The sequence below is a fragment of the Ruditapes philippinarum genome, unplaced genomic scaffold (genome assembly GCF_026571515.1).
Source record: "Ruditapes philippinarum isolate M1 unplaced genomic scaffold, ASM2657151v2 ctg2454_1_1_1_1, whole genome shotgun sequence".
NCBI lineage: Eukaryota > Metazoa > Mollusca > Bivalvia > Venerida > Veneridae > Ruditapes > Ruditapes philippinarum.
The window spans coordinates 197,178-221,809 of NW_026854494.1; the positions used below are offsets into that span (position 1 = coordinate 197,178).

At 30.4% G+C, this 24,632-nt stretch overlaps 1 long non-coding RNA gene across 1 annotated transcript; it reads right to left on the bottom strand.

Annotated features, from left to right (window-relative positions):
* Window positions 1-6,298: 6,298 nt before the first annotated feature.
* LOC132740268 (uncharacterized) lies at window positions 6,299-22,154 on the bottom strand. Its single transcript, XR_009627134.1, has 4 exons — window positions 22,067-22,154; window positions 9,527-9,619; window positions 7,895-7,965; window positions 6,299-7,480 (listed from the first exon to the last, which is right to left on the bottom strand). It is a non-coding gene; the product is annotated as an uncharacterized LOC132740268 (long non-coding RNA).
* Window positions 22,155-24,632: the final 2,478 nt, after the last annotated feature.

Sequence of the window (24,632 nt, forward strand, 5' to 3'; positions counted from 1 at the left end):
TCAATCCATCCTCTTCGAAAGATCATCACAGGATTACTTATTTCAAATTGTTGAAAGCTTTACACGTACCGTTGATTTCATTATGCTTTTTGAAACACGGTTTTATATTCTCATACATGCCTTGAATTTCTATTTCTTACATGCGCGACTACATGGACTAGGATCACTCATAATAAATCATTTTAAGGAGTTTCCTGCATATTGTTGTTAAATGTGTAAAAGGTAGTTTTCACTCTTGCAAGTTTATTTCCACTTATTTTTTAAATAGTTAACAGTCTTGCCAGTGTCTAAGACAACCTGTTAGTTTTCTTTTCACACAACTTGAAAAAGTTATCATTGGCCTTCATAAGTGATCTTAAGTCAAAAGATATATATAAATCCAGTTCCTTTCTATAAATTGTCATATACATGTATTTCAGATGGATTTGGATGAATCATTTGTAGTTGAGGGTCTTGACAGTAGCTTTCGTGTAATAAACATTCCTTAAATGTGGGATCTGTGGAATAATTTGACTCCAAGTTTAAACTTAAACTGCTAAAAACGTATCTTTTGTCGATGTATGAACAGGCGTTTTGATTTTTTGACATTTCTTGATTGGAGATTACAGTATTTTTCAAGTCCTTCTTGTCTTAAAACTTTTAATGTTTTTGTAATATCATTTGCTTTTAAAGTCCTTTTTTATATTTTTTTCAATTCTTCTGGAATAATTCTTACGTCTTATGATTTTAATGTCTATGTTATAGTTGTCAAACTGAGAAATTGTTATTTTAAGCGTTTGTTCTTATGTCATAATTGTGAACAATAGTGTTTCCGATTTTTTTTAAGAGAACGGGGGCAATTAAGACAACTGAATTCTTCCATTTTGTCTGTCAATAAACAAATAAATACGCTAAATGATAAATCTTTTATTAATCTTTTAAAATACTCACAAGTCAGGGTACAGATAAAATTCGTAAACTCACAAGTAGGGTTCACAATCACCAGCAAGTAACGTTCAGTTTACGGAATTGACCTCCTTGGTTAAACTCTTAATTTAATGTTCAAAATACAGCAATATTTTTTGCAGATGACTAAATTATCGTTTGTTATTGATTATTTTAGTAGTTCGATATCACAATTCAATGTTTAACTAAATAAACCTTGAAATAAGACAGATTTTTGTTCGTGTTCAGTGTTGATCACATGAAAGCAGTTCGTGAGTTTCGATTATTTTATAGCTTTAATGCTAACATTTATATTTTGCATAACTTAAACGTTTAATAAAGTTTCTCTTCTACGATATAAATAAAGATTTACTAACCTAACGTCCATAAGTATCAATATAAATACCAATATATTAAATAAGTCAAGCGTCAGAAAATGGTTGACACTGACATCTTCTCACAAGATCCGGTTGGGGTTCAAATCGTTTATATACTGTGTAATTGAATAATGATAATTTACCAAAAAAAATGACGGTATCTAACCAACCATTGTAGATTATTGACCCTTAATGTTTTTTTTTTTTTTATAGGATATGTTAAAGCTAAAACATCGGGACTGGCAATTAAATTCGATAAATTTGTAAAGTCTTATCCGGGCATAGATCATTAATGTTTGTTTACCAGTTGCGACGATTGTTGAATGAAGGCGAGATGAATATCTCGGTCTTTACTGTATAGTTGCCTTACATACGTACAATCAGAAACATGAGGTTAGAAACTGTCAACAGTGGCATGTAGTTTGTTTTCCGTGACCAAGTGGTTACAGACTTCATATTCTATGTCCCTGGCTGTTGTAAATTCGAATCCCGTTAATGAAATTGGATTGTTTAACGTACCTAATTGATGGTCAGTGGGTTTTTTCATGCGCTTGCTCCTGCCTAAAATAATGCACAGTGAGGGTTACTGAGGTCTTCCTTCGCCAATAAAGCTGGAAAATTGTCATATGTCCTTTACAGTGATGAGATTGGCGCTGTTTGGTAATCATCTTATACAGTGTAAAATTTTTTAATTGAGTTACTGTCATTTGTATTTTTTAAAAGCAAAACTGAAGAAGTGTTTTAGATATAAACTTGAAACTTTTTAAAAAATATTTTGATAGATTATAAAGGAAAAATACGTAGATTGTTGCAAACCTTTGGATTTTTTGTCCTTTGTATTTTTCTTACTAGTTATTTCACAGTGTAATTTTTCATTAGAGCATATCTTAAAGTCAAGCTGTATCAAAAACTGTATGTAACTGTTTTGATGGTTTATTTCAGAATCTTCATGCAAATGTTGACTATGTTTGTCTAGTCCTTCATTAATTGATACATGACCAAATAAACCCGAGTTAATATATAAATTAAATGAATATGTATCCATGGTGTAATTGGATTCAGTGAATTCGATTAAATAGTAATGTCAAGATAATCTCAAAATAGTTCGGTGTCATTTAGTAATGTCATGATCAGTCTTCGACTTAACCCACTCGACCGACGACCGAGTCGAGTAAATTTGCGGGTGGTCGAGTGAAAATTCCAAGCTGGTAGCCCGTCTGGTCGAGGGCTTTTTTCATATCCAAATTAAGAAAATGTTGGAAATATGCAGAGCAGCAGATAGCAATGTTTCGGCTTTATGAAAATACAATATATTTCTGCTGAATTGGATGGAAAACTAAAAGTACTATTGTCAACACTGCTGTAAGTTGAAAACGAAAGTAGCAGGAAGTGACATCGAGTAAAATGGGAAGGTAACTCTTGGGAGTTTCTGAACTGAAATTATTGATAAAGTTAAATTTGGTGTAAGCATTGTAGGACTTAACCTAATATTCAATTTGTTTAGACATATATTATAATGTTTTTGCTACAAAATAAAGAAAAATGTTGTACTTGCCACTTTAGTTATTGGAAAACATATTTTTCCCTTGCCATCTGCAGTTTTGTACTCAATATTTTCGTACCATTTAGTTTACAGTTACGGACAAATTCCTCAAAGACTAATTCTTTGTGTATAAAAGTTTTAATTCTATTATATTTATTTTTCATTAATTCTAATTTCAATTATAAATAATCAAAACCAAAGAACGGCACTAAAATGTAGTCTGTAGAAATAGAGTATGAATAAAGCCTCATGCTGACCATGTAGCTGATTGTAAAAGAATGTGACACATTCAAACAACAACATGTCACCAACAAAAAATGAGTCTTGTCATTAATTTGCTGTGTAACCTAAACAAACCCTAGTCTAGGGAAGCCTGCCTTAACTGAGCAAATTTTGTATTATTTCACATTGAATCAATATTTTATTATATAAGTCAGTCTGATTTATGTAAAGAAAGGAACTTTTTAGAAGGCAATGAAATTTGATAACAAAACAATGCAAATTCTTTTTATAAATTTTACCCCAGAATTTTCATTTTACTCTAGATTTTGATGGGTAAACCACCTTGGCCCTAAAAATTATTTGCAGCTTTATTGAACTTAAAACGCTTATGAAATATGATTGATTGTTAGACATTTATTAGGCGTCATCTCATGCTTCACAATATGTCTTTTTTCTTGTATTTTGAAGGCACTAAGCCAAAAAGGAACACACCAAAAAAAAAAAAATAAAAGTAATACTAAAAGGAATATAAATATGTTGTCAATGCATGTATCAGCCGACATGGTTACAGTAAACGAGGAGAAGAGTATTTTCAGTTTTTAAACAATTTTTTTCAGTGTCTGTGGACAATGCCACAGAAATATCAAAATATCTTCTTTTCATATGTAGTTTAAACTCTTCTTATTTAAATAATGAAAGGAAGAAAAGTTGATTAGTTGATATTTTAATAATGTTAAATGGTATATAAAACATATAGAAAGTGTTATTTTGTACAAAATGTATGCAAAAAATACCATTTTGGTACGGGCTAGTTAAAATGTGTTCGGGCTAGTGAAATTTGTAAGCTGCTAGCCCAACTGGGCTAGTGCTGATAAAAAATTAAGGCGAAGACTGCATGATAATCTCATTATATTTTCACTGTCATTTTTTAATGTCAAGATAATATTTAAATGTCATTTATCAATGTCGAGATAATAATTAAATGTCATTTATTAATGTCAAGATAATATTTAAATGTCATTTAGTAATGTCAAGATAATATTTAAATGTCATTTAGTAATGTCAAGATAAAATATAACATTCTAATGTCATTTAGTAATTTCAAGATAATTTTATATTATTTTGATGTCATTTATTAATGTCAAGATAATATTTAGATGTCATTTATTAATGTCAAGATAATATTTAAATGCCATTTAGTAATGTCATTACACTTTATATCATTTTAATGTAATTTAGTAATGTCAAGATAATATTATAATATGTTGATGTCATTTATTAATGTCAAGATAATATTTTAATGTCATTTATCAATGTCAAGATAATATTTAAATGTCATTTAGTAATGTCATGATAGTATAAAACATTTTAATGTCATTTAATAATGTCAAGATAATATTTTAATGTCATTATAGTTCACAAGAATGTACATTTGTTGAACGTTGCTCATTTTTATGAGCTTTGTATCACAACAATTGCTCATATCTAGATGATGAAAAAGCTTCAGTCAAGTAAAATGTATTATTCGACGAGAGATTAAGATTCCTCGATATGGCTTGTTTACTTAAGTTTCATACATGTTCGTAGCTTATATCATTTGCAACATTACTATTGTTTTCAAATATTCTACATTTTAGGATTATAAACTCGCCATTATTCGGCTAAACATTTAACAATTATTACACACATTAACGTACGGTTTAAATGCAAAATGGCAAAACATCCTTGTGTTTATCATATAATTATGTAAATCCTTTTGAAATAAAACATAGATTAAAGTTAATGTTAATAAGGTTCTTTAAACTCTAAACAACCCATCTGAAAGTGTTTGCGCACGTAAAATGTAAAGACCTGTTTAAGGGAACTAAGTAGAATAAGTTTTTAATCTAGTTTAAAGAGGAGTACCCTCCCTTTTAGTTTGAACGCATATTCAAAATGATTTACGTTTGATTTGTTTTGTTTTTTGTTTTTTTTGTTTTTCTTTTTTTTGTCGACTAAGTCGTTTATAGAAATATTATGTTATAGATTTTGTTTTGAATCTTATTTTTTTATTTTTTTTCTGCAAAATATGCAAATGTTACCCTTAAGAAACAGAATGACTGACTCGCGTGACATTTTGGTGAAGTTCATCGGCGTCATAACGTTTTGATAACCAAATACCCTCTTCCCCTTAAGACCCCGCGGGGACAGTCTTGTGGAAAACTGCCTCATTCTCTCACACTACCATTAAGACAGTTCCCTCGCTATTTTGACAATAAAACTAACACAACAATTCGAATCGACTCGGCATTATCCTTAACTTATTTACGTTACTCCAAGTTTTAAAGTTTATTGTATATTCTTTAAGCCAAGCTGCAAAAACCTTTATTTCTCTCGTTTTGTATATATACCCATTAACGCCTACTTTCTTGCCATAGTCAGATTCGTCAAACAAATGTAGAATTATAGACGATAAATATGTAGCTTGTTTATGGAAGCCTTATTATAGACTGTATTCATTTATCTCCGGTTCCAACGTATTGTACCCGCTGTGCATTCCCTGATAACTTTGCCTGCAGCAGACATGTAAAACTTTCCGTTTTGTTTCTCTATCAATAAATTATGGATTGTAAAAACATAGCAAAAATATATATTTAAATCAAAAAATAACTTCTACATCTAACGTCGACAGAGTAACTGTACAATTATGTTTGCAATCACTTTGAATCTAGAAATGGCTGACTTTGTGGCTAAGGTGTCTGCCTAGCGTTCCGGGAATCATGGCTCACGGTCATCTTTTTCTAATATGACACCGGTTTACTTTATGAAGCAGACCTGAATGTCACAAATTTAAGTTAAATTTGATTATATATTAAATATATAAAAAATGTATATAAATTCATTCAACAATTCTTCATCTATTTTAGGTCGATATAACTCACATACACTATTTATCCAGGAGGTCCGCTAATGTCTGCAGAGAAACAAATATGAACTTCTTTAAGGATGTGGATTTTGTAAATAATTGCGGTAAAGGTATTGCAGCTATCGGGAAGAAAAGGTGCCAGCCTTTCAATCCAAGGATCATGGGTTCAAACCGATCCCCGGTCATGAATATGTTTATCATGTGACACAAGTACTGGTTATTTCTGCAGGAAGTGGACTTGAAACTGATTAATGCAGTGTTTCACGTTAATTTCAATAATGTGAATAAATCTCGTGATTTTAACTTAGCTTAATCAAATGACAAAAGTTGACAGCTGAATGAACTTTATTGGTTACTTACATTTTACATCATATTAAAACATAAAACTAAAACAACTCAATTCCAACATCTGTAGATTTAAACAAATATCTATGAGCATCTTACAGTTCTATATTTGGTATATAATTTATATCATTCCACTGCCTATATGTCACTTGTATTCATGTTTGTAGAAATGTCAAACCTTCATACGCTTGTTTAAGATATGCAAATTAGCTCCCATAGGGATTGCCGAAGATTCAGTTTATATCCCAAATTTGATCAATTCATCTGCTAGAGAGGTTTACAGGTTTAACTCATCAAGATTTCCTCTCTGATATTTGCTCTGTGGATTTTAAGGGAGACAGAACGGGGAAATGTCGTTTTTGTATTAAACTAGAAAAAAGCTCATGTTTGATTTCTTCTGCTACTCGAATCTCAAAAAGTATTAGAACATATTTCTATCTCTAAATGAATAACTAATCTTATAAAGTAACCAATGATTGAAGTCTAAGATATTTTCTCGTATGGAATCATTTACCCCACACAAGTTCGTGAACTACGTTTGAGTTTTTGTACTGTACAATATGAAGTCCATGTCTGTACAGGTTGTCTCCCTTTGACCTCTCGCGAGAATTGAATACAGAATGTATTCATATAATTTCTTTTCTTAGTAATAGATTTAAAAAATATTTGATATAAAGTATAAGACATAACATATCAGAAATAGAATATTAGACATAAAAATAGACATAAAGTCTGTTTTTTAAAACGATTGAAATAGTCTGCTTTTACAAACCTATTTGGTATAACTTTTGCAAAACGGCATTTTCTGTTAATCAAAGTTAACATTATGTCAAGAACAAACACAGCAAAGATTATAAAAAAGTAAATATATGACAAATTTCAACAAAGAAACATATTGAGCTACTGATGTGACCGTGTATTAATCTCCCGATCCTGCTGTAAAAATTAAGGCTGAAAGCATTGTTATAAGTGTCAGAAAGTTTGTTTGGGATAACTTGAGTCTTCTGTTTTGATGTCAGAGTGGGTAACATTTGTAGTTGAGAACGTGTGACTTTTTACTGCTCATTACCCTGGCTGTATTTGATCTTTTGTACCAAATTTCGAACAAATGTTTCGCTGATTTTCTCCTTAGTTGAGCAGAAAACTTCAACAGGCCCAGTAGTCCTGTGAAAATATTAATATATAAAAAGAAATATGAATAAAACAGATATAAACGAAATGAAGATATAAAGAAAAGCAGAATTCATATTCGAACATTAGCCTTTTTTATTAGTGCATTTATCAACACGCTTGACCCGTGCACTGCGAGAAATCAATTTTGTACGTAAAATATGAAAATATATTTCCTGTCGCGTTTGAAACATAGGACTGTCTCTCGATGTGTTAAAATTGAAACTTGGCAGCTGTTGGCTGTTTCATGTGCTCATTAATTCAAAAACAATTTTTCGTCTCGTAACGATATTAATATAGTAATTAAAATACGAGGCTCTCATTTAAAAGTCATTTAAAAAAAAACATATCATCTCCAGATACAAGTTTCACTGTATAACGAAGGAATAGATAATTAAAAATGCATACCCGTTTTTTCTCTTCAAATTTTCTACAGTGTGTCTGTTTGTTAAGGTATCAATATTTAACATCTAGTGTTACTGAAAATATAACAGAAATAAACAGTGAATTGTTTGATAAATGTACAAAACTTTTACATTCAAACTCCAACTCTGATGTGGTAACGTAACATCTGATTTAAAGCGCCCTCTATGTTCATGGTAATATCAAACGGAACCCTGTCTTTTATTTCAATTTCTTTCAGGCTTTAGTATTTTATTTGTAAAACAAAGGTTATTTAAATTCTATTTCTTAATTAGATATAAGATATATAACAATTTATCTTCGAGCTCAGATCTGCTTCACAAAAGACAAATTATATAACAAGCGTTTTTTAGTGCTTTAATCGTCTTCAAACAAAAGAATCTTTTAACTACTAGTGCTGTTGTTTGTTTTAGACATTTAGTTGATATATTCAGAGCTCGACAAAGTAAGAATCAGCTTTGGTTGTCGACCTCTCACAGGATGTATACGTCAACATCATGTTAACCCTTACATCAATGATGTCTATTCAAATATTTGCCGATCAATCGTCCAAGAAATCAGACTCGAAATTTCCGTGCAAATATTCTGCGAACTCTAATTTGTATGCATGACAGAAAATTGGTGGTAGCAGTCACCATCTGTCAATTAACTTCGTTACTGGACATGATGGACAAAAGGATGTGAGTGACCAGTGGCCAGAATATAGGAATCGCAAACAATGAGACAGGCGTAATGAAAATAAATACAAGAAATAGCGCACTGTGTAAATAAGGTCAATTCTTGGGGCAAATCTTTGATAAATCAGAATTTCCATATCAGGATGAAAACACTGGTTTTCAGGAAATACCATTGGTAATAGTATTGTGTATTGGTAATAGTATTGTGTATTGGTAATAGAATTTTGTATTTTGGTAATAGTATTGTATAGTGTTTGAGTAAGTAATGTAATCAATAAACCTTATGTATAAAAATCACTCAACACGATGGAAATCGTGCTAATGCCATTTTATTGCTTCCCTACCAATAAACCACTGGACTTTATCAGTGAAATAAAATCCATATCATTCATTGCATATCATTCACCGTGATCCGAACTTTTTGTTGACGTTTGTATTTTTAATATTTATTATCTTATTACCTATTATTTCTTTCATTATTATTTTCATTTTTTTTTCAATTGCGTAAAGTTAAGTTGATCGTTGTGCTTTGTTCTTTATGGCGTATTTCCCGATAAAAACAACATAACTTTCCCTGAAAAGATGACTACATAAACTTATGACTTTTGTTTACGCAACGTTCGCCAGCCGTTGAACGTCTGACGTCTGTTTCTGGCGTAACAAATAAAACTGTCGAAAAGTATTGTTTTTAAAGTTAACAGCCATAAAATAAAAAGAAGTAAATGTGTTTGTTTTTACGTAAAAACGTTGCAATTTTGTCATTTCTTATTACTATGCACTCTGTATTTGTCCTTACATTTAATTTTCGTTGATGGAATAGCTAGTTAATCCTTAATCTGTTAAATTACAAAGAAACGTTATACAATGATTCCAGAAAATATACTGGTAGATTAATGAACTATTATATTGTAAAATTGATAGTTGCGAGTACTGAACTGACCTTCCATTTCATTCAGTCCAATTTGTATTTGTCGCTCTAGAAATCCCACTGTCTGACCCATAACCGTCGGTTCAACGTCGCCGGACATTCTTCCTGAAAGACAAACAGATTGACATTTTTATATAAAAATAAAGGACATTAATATAATATATGACAACTTTACAGAGTAAGGACTGTAAGTAACCTTTCCTGGCATGTTAGTGTTCTGATATGTTCCGTAGTGGTGTTTAATTTATGATTTGATTTTATCTTGTCCCTCACATTTAGCTTTTTTTTCGCCGACAGATCTGTTAATTAAATGACATAACGACATGTCATTGACATAATAATGATGATTTTATCAACATCCGGTGTACGTCAGTGTTGACTGTCTTTAAACTGTTTAGAAATCATGTTCAAAAGTTTGCAAAGCGTTTGATAGATGAATGACCTAAAATCACGACGACTTCAAAATACGTTTATCGTCGTCGACATCTTAATAGTCATGCATGACAAAATAGGAAAATGAAATGCACAAATTGAAAGTTCTGAACCTTCTGAATACATGTCGTCTGATGATGCTGTCAAGAATAAAGGTGTGTACAAAAAGTTAAATGTAATTAATATTCTAATACGATTCGTGACATTTCTATTGTAAGCATTCATTGAGCTGTTATAATTTACTCCCGACAACATTTTTCACAATATTTTTTACGAGTGATTGACAAAACTGTTATGTAACGGCATGGACTTTAATTTAAATTAAAGTCCGTGGTAACGTACGATAAATGATGACGTTAATTTGGGTCAATTCGATTACACATTTGACGTGTTACATGCATTTTGAAAACCAATATAACTTCTGTTTTAATAAATCCAATTAATAGATAGTAATCATTAAAAAACCGTTAACTAGATTTTGCTTCTCATCCGACTACGTCCTTAGTTTGATCACATAAAATTTATATCTATTGTTTTCCTGAATAACAATTTCAATAAATATACCGTATGAAGGAGTAACGTAAACTAAATAACTAATTCAAATATTGTGTCAGAAGGCGTTTAGAACAAACTATACACAATATATTAGGATTTTTTCTACATCTTGTTTTGTCATTGTTTTTAAATTTCAATTCATTGTATAGCTTATTTAAGTGTAGCCGTACGACCAACTTCACAGAAACGGTCTTCTATTCATTTTCCTATTTATCAACATTAAAAGTTAGCATTCATTTCATAATTTTCATATATTCATATTCAATAAAAAGTATTAAGTTATAAAAAAAACTAGCGTGACTAAAATAATTGAATATTTTGTTTTCTATCCTTTTTTTTTTGTTTCAATATGAAATACAAAATACATGTACTAATGTGTGAACAAGTCTGAACAGAAGCGGAACTTCTTTGTTAGACTGTTAAAACTTAACTGTGTTTGGGAAAGGTCTTTTGTGTCAAAATTATGTCGAAATCTGTCATAATCTGTCTTGTCTGAAAATCTTTAAATCCTTAAATATAACTTTAAACATTTTTTAACATGTGGGGAGAGTATTTAACGTCAAGACGACGCAAATGCAATGTTGAATATGCGTCCCACATCAAAAGGTTGGGAGGCGGTGCTAACCTAATGACGGTGGTTTAACATGACAAGTATTGGCCGCCATAAAAGAAAACTGTAAACATCTGGTGTACAATGGAGATATAAATCGCATCTATTTAAATGTTGTGTGATGTTTATATCTATTCGGTCCAAAACCTCACTTTAATTTGGTTTAAATGATACTGTTCGTGTAAATATTACTTTAAAGATACAATATATCACCACATATATTTAATATAAGAAAATAGAAAGTTTGTACGTCATCCTTTTTATATATATATATATACAAATGACGTCAGTATATGTCACCGTAATATATATGTTTGTACAAAAGACTAGGGTAAATTTCTAGCGTTCAAATATTATTGCGATAATTATAGTATTAATTAATATTATCTTAAAGCGTTCAGTATGAACACTATTGCGATTTTAGTAAATGCTAAATTACTAAAATGAAATATATAGTATTGCATAACAATTGTAATATATTTTAAACAAATTGTTTACGCCCTGTACAGATCTACAGTGATTACAAATAATGTTAGCACTTTCATGTCAGAGAAATATCTTAATTTAAAATAGAATAAGTTTCTTTCGTCCAGTCTTTATGTCTGCAAGTGAATTGTTTAATGTGTTGCATATTTTATATAATATTAATATCATTACAAACGATTGTAATTTTTATTCTTCATGTGGACAAAATTATAGGTTATATTTCATCAACTTGTACTCTTTGTTTTGATCAGTTCATTAAGATCTTTCCAATTATTCGCCTTATTTATATACTTAACATAATCAAAATGTCATGTTATATGAAGTTGTACATATACGTTGCATTGTATGCATGTACTAACTTTCTACGTTGTAAAACGGCCTTGTGTTACTACCAGTTTTTTCTGTTCTGTTTCTTTTGCAGTCTTATACTCTTATAGGTACAGACATTTACTACTAGGTTTTTCATATTGCAGTGACTGGTCACCATTAAATTTTTTTTTCAAAGTTATTTCTACTCATTTCTAAAAATAGGTCTTCTATTTTCAAATCTGTTAAATCAATATAAAACTAATGATTTTTGTAATTAAGAAATGTCAGCTGTAAACCGAGCAAAACAAACAAACACACATTTTATGAATTCGTACGCATCTTGAATTGATGAAAACATTTTAGAGATATAAGTCAATCGGCTGACAATTCAATTCTGCCTCCTACGTAATGCTTTCTTTTCAAATTGTTCATCAGCTTTATTTTATTTTTTCAAGACTTAAGAACAGAAACATATAAGATATAAACAACAATTGAAGATCTCTGTATTAAATGCCATAGTGACATTTTGATTCGCTGGCAGATTTCTGCACAGTTTGAGGATCAATTTGTTTGATTTATAGCTTTCAAACGTCCCCGGATATTGAGCGTTATTATCCGAGTGCGGTACAAAGGGCCATCACTCCGGCAGTTATAGGGCGCACTTTTGAAATTAAACAATAAAGCACAACCGTTTTCGATTTAAGGTCGGTGTAAGGCCATTAAAGGGCGATTAGATAGGCTGAATGCTTGAAACTGTTGTGGTTTATGATTATTTCTTCTCCTCGGAGTTTTGTATAAATGGCAAAATCGAACAGTTTATCTGCCATAAACAGCGAGACACAATACTTGAGATTGCATTGAAAGTTTGTATATGAAACAAACACTTAACACTTTAAAATAAAGATGTCATTTGTCGTGGGAGAAAAGAGCAGCATAGAATAAAGATATCTTTTCTATTCAAGTTAAAAGGTTTATTAGAAATTGCTTTTAGCTGTGTTCATTTATTTATGTTAACGTAATCTATATAGAATCGTACATGTATTAACGCTTTTTGTGGCCTATCCAACAATACTGTAACGTTGTAAATTCATTTGTATCATAATTGATTTATAAACAGAAATATCAAAATGATGATTTTTAACTCCTGCTTTTGTTCAGCATCGTACACTGTAAGGTTTTGCATTTTTAAATCTGTAAACATATCTTATTACTTAAATGCATTTTTGTATCTAAACGAAAAAGATATTCAAACGACATTAAAAATCATCAATTTCATATCTAAAGGCGAAAATATATACAAGCAAGATGTCATTTCATATCAGAAAAAGTTAGCAAAGGAGAACATATAAATTAATCAGACGCATTATTTGTGCAGCTTTAACACGGGGAAACTGCATCAGACTTATTAGTTGTGCACCTTTAATGCCGAGAAAAAACTTCACCAGACTTATTAGTTGTGCACCTTTAATGCCGAGAAAAAACTTCACCAGACGTATTAGTTGTGCACCTTTTTCACGGAGGAAAACTTGCACCAGACTTATTAGTTGTGCACCTTTAATGCTGAGAAAAAACTGCACCAGACTTATTAGTTGTGCACCTTTTACACGGAGGAAAACTTGCACCAGACTTATTAGTTGTGCACCTTTAATGCTGAGGAAAATCTGCACAAGAATTATTACTTGTGCACCTTTAACACGGAGGAAAAACTGCACCGGACTTATTAGTTGTGCACCTTTTACACGGAGGAAAAACTGCATCAGATTTATTAGTTGTGCACCTTTAATGCTGAGGAAAATCTGCACAAGAATTATTACTTGTGCACCTTTAACACGGAGGAAAAACTGCACCAGACTTATTAGTTGTGCACCTTTAATGCTGAGGAAAATCTGCACAAGAATTATTACTTGTGCACCTTTAACACGGAGGAAAAACTGCACCGGACTTATTAGTTGTGCACCTTTTACACGGAGGACAAACTGGGCCAGACTAATAAGTTGTGCAGGTTTTACACGGAAGAAAACCTGGGCCAGACTAATTAGTTGTGCACCTTTTACACGGAGGAAAAACTGCACCGGACCTATAAGTTGTTGACAAATAACACGGAGGAATTCAATGTGTCATTACGTATAATGTTTATTGCCCTTAATCCATTTGAATTTTTAATGGATTTAACATGCTTTAAATTTGAAACAGCCCATTCAAAATCAAAGGATTTTCATATCAAAATACAATACATGAGCTAACGACAGTAAAGAATTGGGTCAGGTCAGACTACACGGGTGTGCAGCTTCTCCTGGCTCTATCGTGGTGAAAAAAGGTGAATCATTTTCAGTTCCTTCAGGTTAAAGTTTAAAAGTTCGGTTTGTTGTTTCTTTCAATCGAAGTTGCTATCATTAAAAAAGTTGCTATCATTTAAATGTGTTGAAAATAAAGTTTTTTCTAAAGAAAAGTATTTAGTTCATTCCAAGACAGCAAAACAATATCAAAACAAAGTATAAACAAATAAAAACAGTAAATATAAAACAATGTTAAAGCAATTTAGAATATGATAACATTAGAAATGGCTGATGTTGTGATGATTAAGTGTCTAGGACTTTTACAACTGTAATAGCTCGTCTTTCTCAACTAGCATTCCTAACAAATCGACAAATTGAAATAAATTATCGTATCGTTTATGACAATTTATCTAAATGTGGGAATTATGCAGATCAGTGGTCAAATTTGCATTCTAGTCAATGAAAATATCAACCCTATCGTGTATAATGTATTCAACAATATTTACGCATTTTTTTTATTTTCAAACATTTTGAATGAATTGGTGAAAGCAATATTTTAATAGCGTAAATATTCAGGGACAAATTAATTTCACATATGTTCACAAAGTCAAGAAATAGTTTAAGTATGTTAAAGTTTTATATATTTCGTATACGAGAAAATATAGTGAAAATTTAATGTTATTTCATTCAAACTGGTGCGTGATTACAGGTTTCTACATATATGTTGAATAACTTACATCGTATCAGTTAAAACTAAAATTTAAAAAAAAAATGCGCATGTTTAATTTTAAAAAAAATGTATATTATAATTTTGCTTATGCAGTGATATAAGCGTGTATATTCAAGTTCTTACTTCATAGAGATCGATTACATGCATATTTTAAGCCATGTCTGTGAACGAATAGGGAGTTGAGAAAAAAAATGTCGTCTGCATCGAAGAACTACAATAAATAACGTATGCAGATGTCTATTACTCGAGTCAAAACAATGTAAACAGGGATGACATTGTTGATTTTCAGAAAAAATTTCCATATTTCCTTACCTTCCCAGGGGAGAGCGTGAAATCGCTAGCATCTATTCAGTATCACGTAAACGCTTGAATCATGCCTCTAAATGACAGAGATCAGATGACAGAGGGTGCTTTAATGTACCCAAAATATGATTATTCACGATAAGACATATCAAATATCAGAATAAAATTAAAGATGTAGAGATGTGGATGAGTATCTGATACATTTTCCACTGATAGTTTGAAATCTCTCTCTCTATAGAGCTGTACTTATCGATGTCCTGTTGATGTTATATTGAAGCTATTGATGTTATTGATGTCATATTGATGTTATATTGATGCTTTTTTGTGTTATATAGATGTTATATTCATGATATATTCGTGTTATATAGATGTCATACTGGTGATTTATTAATGCTATATTGATGTTACATTGATTTCATATTGATGTCATATTGATGTTTTATCGATGCTATTTATGTTAGATAAATGCATTTATGTTAGATTAATGCCATACGCATGTTATATAGATGTCATATTGACAATATATAAAAGCTATATTGATATTATATTGAGTCCGTGTTGATGTTAAGATGATGTCATATTGATTATATATTGATGTTATATTTATGTTATTATGATTATAATATTGGTGTTATGTTGATGAAGTATGATTAAGTCCGACGTCTGGAAATATATCGCTAATAATGTCCGATAATATCAAATAATTTGACTGTCTCATATTCACACTTCATGTTTTAGTGTCATGACTCTTACGAATCTTACTTTTAATGGCAGCGAGGTATATCAAAATTAAAATAGAATTTACACACTTAAATGATAATTTTGCTCAACTGTAGCATACAAGCATAAATTTCCGAGTAATAATAAAATTATTTTTGCCATATAACCTAAATTGTGTTTGTTCGCCGTTAAACCAAACAAAACAAAAGAAATAGTGAATGATCAATTTGCAGCAAAATGTTTAAATACACAAGAATAGTCTTTTTTATACCACTATTGTATCACACAATTTGTGACAAATACGGATGAAAGGTCAAATGTTGATTGACAATGTGGAAACACTTGGCAAAATACAGCAAGACGATGTGACGTTTAAAAGTATAAAAACGAAAACGCGCGAAAATAAATGGAGAAGTGTGTCTTGAACAAGCTGTAACGTTAGAAGATTAGTCTTCTAGTCACGGAATCAATTTAAGACAACCAGGATCCCCATGGGAGTCATTGATTTTTATTTGCCCGGTGCGTGCCTTATACACTGATTTGTACCAAGCGATGGAACTGGCATTAAAACGTCTTGTGGAGTGTGAATAAAATGGTGAACATTGCCTTTAGAAATGAAATGCTGTATTTGTTCGTACAAATATGAAAAGAGACTTAAATAAAAAAATTAGTTTTTCTGTCCATCCGAGAAATAGTTTGTTTATTGCTGCTTTGCCAAAGATTAAGGTGAGGAATGGAGATCCCGAAATAGCCGGCCAAACAGACACCATAAAAGACACAATGAAGCAGAACGGTACCCTGTTGGGCACCGTTCAGGAACAAGATTACAAAAGACTTTGGTATTTTGTTGTTGTTGATGGTCTTTTCTATAACATTTTTGTTTGTTTGCTAATGCTCCTTTTTTTTAAAAATAAAATATCGTAAGCATGATAAAGTTTGTCATGAACAGATTCTAAGATTTTCAAGGAAAACTAAAACAAATTGAATTGATAAGATGATGGTCTGAACAAATTAAGATTGTATAACTTGCAGCACTATCATTTTATAAAGACAGACAATATGTAACATTCGCAAAAAAGCTGTTGATAGGAAGATAATTAAAGGTTTTTGCTTAAACTGACGATCTTTCTGCTTGTTAGTTATGTCATGCATTTTTATCCTCTTCTTTGATTGTCTTAAAATCTAGCTTTATTTATAATTAATACATTTGCAATCCTACACTTTTTTATTGAAATCTAGTTTAACCGTCCTTGATGCATCATAATTGCATTTACTTTTATTCCTCATAAAAGCTTCTTATTTTGTGTACTTCCATAGTTTCCTGAAAGTGACTATCGGCCAGTTACCAAAACCATCTAAATCTTGTGTAGCTTTATGGAAATTAGTACAGTTATAGTGATTAAGCATTTTGTATGAAAGTCAAAGTACTACTTTGTTTACATGTTGCTACTTTTATGACAATGCATTTCGCATATAGCGTAACTTTCTTCTGGTAAAAAGTATCTAACACGTTCTAAAATCAACGATATAAAATTCATGTTTGCCCTTTCTAAAGAAGTAAAAATGTATTTGTTGCTTAGGCATAATGTGCCTTTAATAAAAATTAAAACATCTACATACATCATTTGCCGTGAAGTGTTAAACGATAAAAAGTCTATTTAGAGAAATATATATATAGCTTTGATCAAAAAATATATTACCTACGTATTTTTTAATTGACAAGTGTTTCAATGAAACTCAACAAAATGACTACATAATTAAGAGTTTGTTTTATCCTTCCAATTAAGCCTGAAAGATACCATATGGAAAGGTTACAAAATCATAAATCTGTAATGAAGCAGTAGAAAATTTGAAAAAAGTGTTTTTTCCAGATTTTTCTCCAGTTTTTATAACTATTAAAACAAGGGAAATTGTGTTTTCAATGTAGTTTAATTGTCACTTTATATCTTTGAAATTCATCTTTTAAGTAGTACTGATAGCGACTGTATCTTTATAGAAACATATTAAAATATGTAATAAACATTAAATGCTACGTATAAAGGGGATGCCGTGTAATAAAACATAACAATTAAAAAGGAAATAAATCAAAATTTTATGTGAGTTTTGGACACTATGTCAGCCGAATAGTTTGCTAACTCCACTTGGACTTTTTTTCTGAATATGAAAACACATTAAGATCGCCTCAAATGATTTATCTGGCTCTAGCTGTGGTCTTTTTCTGACATTTTTCTGCCTTGTTCTTAGACTTAACGACCAGCAAAGCATCCAGTTCTGTCATATCACACGATTTGTGTGAACTAAGTATAAAGTAGAAATTGTTTACGAGGCAGAATGTCTGGCTTTGAGTTTCCGAAATTGTCTTTATCCGAAATTATTTTAAATTAACCAATCACAATTGGGGTTCATGCTTTCTATCAGGGTGACGGATGGTTGCGATTTATTACGCCTTTTCGATGGTTTAAAACACTAATAGTGTCAGAATGCGATTTAAGTATTATTTTACGGTCACACAAACCGTATTACGCGCAAGGATTATTTAATTATGCGGAGAAATTTCGCTTTACGCGAAACAATCTAAAACTTGAAATGGAACGTTTTATTTCGATGGTTTGTCAGTTGACGGATTCCGAGTGTTATGAGAACTATAATTTTCGGGAGTTCTTTCACATCCATGATCGTATTGTCTTGTCTTATATCGATTTTTATACCATTGACCTTAGAAAAAGCTCGGCAATTTTATGCAAATTTTGGAAGATTATTGTCTACGATTCACTATTCTTTTTATATCACGGTATCCATTCATTTCTCTGCTCTAGGCTATCAAAGAACAATTGCCGTGTGTCATGTCTGACGAGTTTTTGCTGTTTATTTGGTTAGAAACGAAAAGCGTCAATCAATTGTTCTAAAATATCTACTGGTTTATCATTTTACAGGAAATGTTACGCACTTTAGCTATTCGGTAGTCTCTTAATGGGTTTTATCGAAAATTGAAATAGACACATTAACTTTCACCAGATTTTCGAGAACATCTCTGACGTATTTTTTGGATGGAAGCCTTGTTGCCAATAACCATACATGTATATGTGTATGTAACACACTTTTATGTCCATATGTGTTTGTTTTTTCATACTCAATGAACTTATTTGACGTGCCATTAAATTACTTTAGAAAATACCTATGCACTGTGTGGTGTTTTTTTCGTGTGTTTTTTATTTATTTATTTATTTTTTGTTTATATCATTGTTCTTGCATCTTAAATTTATCGAACTAAGTAAAGTTCATTACGTCTTCGTATGTCACTTGACTACAAAATTCTATGTAATTCTTATAATAATAGATAATTCTAGAATAATTATATAATTATATAACCACTGTACATTAGCATCAATAACAAACATTTCGTTTGAATGAGGTATCTATTCATGTTGGTAACTTTTGCCAACTGTAAATATATGTTCATAAATATAAGAAAACAAGTACATGAACGCCTTCAGTGTTACATGACTCGTACTTATGCTTTTTGCAGAGATCAATTCTCAACAATTCAAGGTTCAAGAACAAACAGAACTGTAGATTAAGTTTTACACATTAATTATTCTTACAAAACTCTACAAGAAAATTCCCGATTAAAACCATACAGATATTAAGAAAATGTCGTTTAGTGATAAAATGTAATTTTGGAAGAGATTTCTGATTTACCTCCCTTTGATCACAACAGTTCCGATTATATTTATAGAATTGTTTGAAATATCTCAAAGAATTTGAAATGTTGCTGATATTGATTAGTAGGATCCCCTTTAACAAAAAATGATATATGTTAAATCTTACATTTTCTTTTATAATTAAAAATATTTTTGTGAAGAGTAACAGTTAAGATAAATAATATTGCTATATTTATCAAAACCTAAATAACATGTTTATATTTAAGTTTTACAATGCATTTTATATTTTTTGCTTATTTATTCCATTAATCTACTTTAAAAATAACTTCCTTTGAAAATAAAACAGATACAACTCAAGCGTGCGCGATATTAAAAATGCTCGTTTCTTTTATTGGTAAATCTAAAATAATTCAAAATAATTATTTTTTACTATAGCTTCATATAAATACAACAATATCAACATTAGATTGTTAGAAGGATTTTTTCTCCAACGATTTAATGTCACCTGTCATTTCCTAAATTCCTCTAGTTAAATTTTACAATCTAAAAGATTTCTATATTTTATAGCTCTATGTCAAAACATTCAGATTACAATTTCTTTCTAGAAAAAATGCTCCTATACAAAATATAAATCAACAAAATTCCATTTTTTTTCTTAAGAAAATATTGGTTCAAGACATGCTGGGGTACAAATTAGTGTCTGTTTGTCTGTTCTTTTATTGTCAATAAATCAAAAATAAGACATCACCGTTTTGTTTTCAATAAGATAAAACAGGGGAGTGTATAATGAATTTTCAGGAGAGAAAAAAAAAACAGGCTTATATGCTGAAGTTTAATTTTTTGCTAGATAATTTAAAATAGATATATTCTGGCAGTGCGGATTTTTTTTTATTGAAGTATATTTTTCTGTAATTTTAGAGAGAAAAAGAGATAATAAAAACTCTGTTTTAAATGAGACATTTATTTAATTATTAAATATTAAAATTTTCATATGAATATTTTGGAGTTTTAAATTTTATAATTATGTACATGTTTTATTATCCTGTTTTAAATACATATGCTAACATTAAATGAAATATTTTATCATACCTTAAAACTAACACAACAAGTCACATAGTTTCTTACTTTTTCGACTGAAGAAAAAAATGTATGAATTAAGCATTGAATAAAATATTAGAAAAGAATTAAAAATTTTGTTTTATTTTACTAACGCTCTGTTAATATTTTATATTGAGGCGTTCTATCTGAGGCCCTGACAATATTTTGTATTAAGACATTATATTTAAGACGGGCATCATGGCCTACCGTTTCAGGGCTACAGTCTACGCAGCTGTCACGCACGGCGTTAAATTAATTTTCTCCAACGTTGATTTGACGGATCCCTATTCATATACGATTAGAGGAAATTATAGGGTGGTTCGGTTAAATTTAGATGCTTCGTTTTCCACACAAATTTATTTTCGATAATTGTAGAGGGAAGACTTTTTTCTTTCCAATCTGGATGTGAGTGAGTCACTTAGATACCAAGACAGACATTTTATTTTTTTAAGTTTAAAAAGACGCATTTATTTTTAAAACGGAATGACACATTAATTTTCTGATTTTTTTCAGGATGTTGTTGTTCTTTTTTTTATTTGTTTTTATCCGAAGCTGCTATAATGGCCGACACATTTATAGCTTTATTTCATTAAAATCTCAGTTGATATTTTATTAATGTTCATAATTATATTTAAGCATTGCTTTCGAATTTAATTTCACCGGGTAATTATTAGTATATTTTTATTATGTTTAAGAGCGTTCAACGTGTATAGTATTGTCGTAAAAGACTTAACTATGATTTCTCTAAAATTATATGGTAATATATTTTAAGTACTTTCAGTTACAGTGTATGTTAGATGTATTTATTAATTTAGATTCTATGTTACAGTATATACAGACGACAAACTCGATTTCCATATTGATGATGGGACCATGTTGTTTCTCTTATTGGTTCATACCTTCTGCTGCATGATACGCTAGTGTTTACCAATCAATAAAACAATAGCAAACATATAGCAGACGACTACGGGGCAAAGGAACGCTCTCTAATCTATATGCAAATTCTGTAATTGCTTTATAGCACCTTCAAAATTTAGTTTAAAGCTTTGGGAAATCAGTCCAATTTTGCGGGCTTAACAAGAATTTATTGTATAGAGATAATCTCTGTTATTTCGTTCCTTGAGAGGAGTTATTATTGTAAGTCTATTTATGGTCAAATTCTGCTACAGATTACTTACAAACATCCGTTGTGACGTTTCACCCAGAAATACGTCAGTACTGTTGCTAACACATACATTTACTTGTGGGCGGAGCTATTCTATATGACGTTCCAAATATCAAAACATTTTTCAAGTACATTTAGTTATATAAGATATTTTTTTCATTTGGTACAGTGATTGTTTAAAATTATTTATTGATAAGATATCTTACCAGTTATCATAAACTTCAGTCTTCACTGATTCTAAGGCGATAATTCGTGACCTGAATCGTGTCTGGCTTTCATCCCATCTACATTTTTAATCTGGAAATAATATTCTTAATTATATATGTGTAACAATTTTTATCTTAGAAAATATATAAATATAAAATATATGTATTTCATAGAATTTATAATGATCTTTATTAATTTTGTTCCAAAATATTACATTTGAATAATCACAAAAAAGTAGTTTCTATGTAAAACATTTACAATGAAATAATTGTGTAACTAAACAAAAACAATCTACAATGAAGAAAGAAAGAAATCAATGAAATATGAGAAAAAACATAATTCATTTTAATAATAACAAAATTAAATTCAGAAAAAATATGAGCAATATAGTTGATAATTAAAAGTATAATTATTTTACAACAAGACCAGCACATATGTTGTAATGTAGCATTTGTTATTAGATAAAAACAATCATCAAATATGGGTCTGAAATTCTTGTACCGAACGGAGATCAACGCACGCGAAAAGAGAGGTTCTGACATTTTGTTATTTAAGTTTTCATCTTTCTATTATAAGTAACAGTTTTTCTTTAGCACGTGTTTCGTCATAAAGTCAATACCCATTAAAATATTTAAATTATTTTTTACAAGGGTCTAATTTCAACACACATGTATTTAATAAAGTGACATTAGATATCAAATTCTTCCTTTTTTTGATAGATTTTGTAGATATTTATAATAGAAAAAAACACATATAATTACATGAGAAACATTTGTGGGAATCTGTGAAAGATCTGATAATATTCAAAAGTAAACATCATTAAATAAATAAAATCTGCATCATAGCAAATGTTATATAATGTGAAAGTAACAGGTGTTTAACTATGATATATTCTTTATACAAATAATAGCTTTAATATATATAAAAACCACGCATACACGCATTATAACCTTTTAAACATATGATAAAAATCGCACGATTATGTTGGTGATATTAAATCATATGCTGACAATTTTATTCTTATTTATTGTAATTCAAAAACGATCAGTTTTTATTCTTTGCACGATTACCATAAAACTACTACAGATGGCAACTTAAGAGATCAATAAAATCAAATTCCATCATAACTTTTCACAAAATTTGATCAAGACTAGAGTGTGTCAAATTCAGAAACCATGGGCGGGGCAAAGCGATAAAAGCCCGGATGTGAATAGTGATACTGCGACCGTCCCCTGAAGGGCGCACGGGCACTGTCTATATAATCAACGTTAATTAATTCATTTGTTTTCACTATCATGTTACAAGCAATTGAGTTGAGAAGTAACGTATTCTAAATTCAGCGAATTATGCAAATTTTATTACCACTTTGATTGTCTTTGACAAATCGCGGTGTTTCAAACATATTGGATTTCTCTGCGGTCAATGCGATACGCAGTCCGTGACCAATTTGCATACGTTTGAAATCGACTGTTGTACTTGCCTGAGCCGTGGTTTGAATTGTAACAATTAAAGTTGCCATACATGTAATTTTTCACAGAAAAGCTGAGGCTGATAGAAGAAACTCTCTATCTCCATAGAAAAAACAATCAACTGTGTATATAAAATTGAATTTCATTTCATTAAAAATAGTAATTTTAGATTTCTTCCGTGTCAATCAATTTATAAATCAGGCTTTAGTAAAAAAGAAAAAGAAAACAAAAGTATAACATTATGCATTTTCACGATGAAGGAAAACATTACGGTTTCATAACTGAAAGAATTTCTTAAAAAATAATTTTTGAATCATTGTAAAATATAAACAGGAAAACATTATTTGCATTACTTGCATGTGATTATGTGATTGATATCTAATTATCAAGATACTGATGAATGTATAATTTCCTTTTCTTTTAATCTAATTTTCACAGTATCTTTGGGGCGTCCGTGGCCGAGTGGTTAAGGTCGTTGACTTCAAACCACTTGCCCCTCACCACCGTGGGTTCGAATCCCGACAGGGACTTTGGATTCTTTCATGTGAGGAAGCTATCCAGCTAGCTTACGGAACGTCGCTGGTTCTACTCAGGTGCCCGTTCGTGCCTGAAATAATGCACGGAAGGGCACCTGAGGTCTTCCTCCACCAGTAAAGCTGGAACGTCGCGATATGACCTATAATGTGTCGATGTGAAGTAAAACCCAAAACAAACAAAAACAAACACAGTATCTTTAAAGAAGTTTAGATGAAATTATTAGGAACATTCACTTTCGGGTTAACATTTTGACGCTTGGTTATTTCATTCAAAGTTTTTACATTTTTGTAACGAAATATTGATTTAATGTAGACGTTTTCATAAGAAAATACATACATGTACATTTTATAAATGTTAAAGGTTTTGAATTATAACTTCAATAGAGATCGATAATGTTTTATATTTTGAATCTAAACAGCTTCTGTTAAAGATTTATGACGGTGAGAAATTAATCTCTTTGAAGTAAATAAGGTTGCTTGTAAACGGAAGCAAAGTTAACTAGAAAAAATAAACTCTCTCCGTATAATGTTGCCAAGTTGTTATTGTATCGAAATATCTA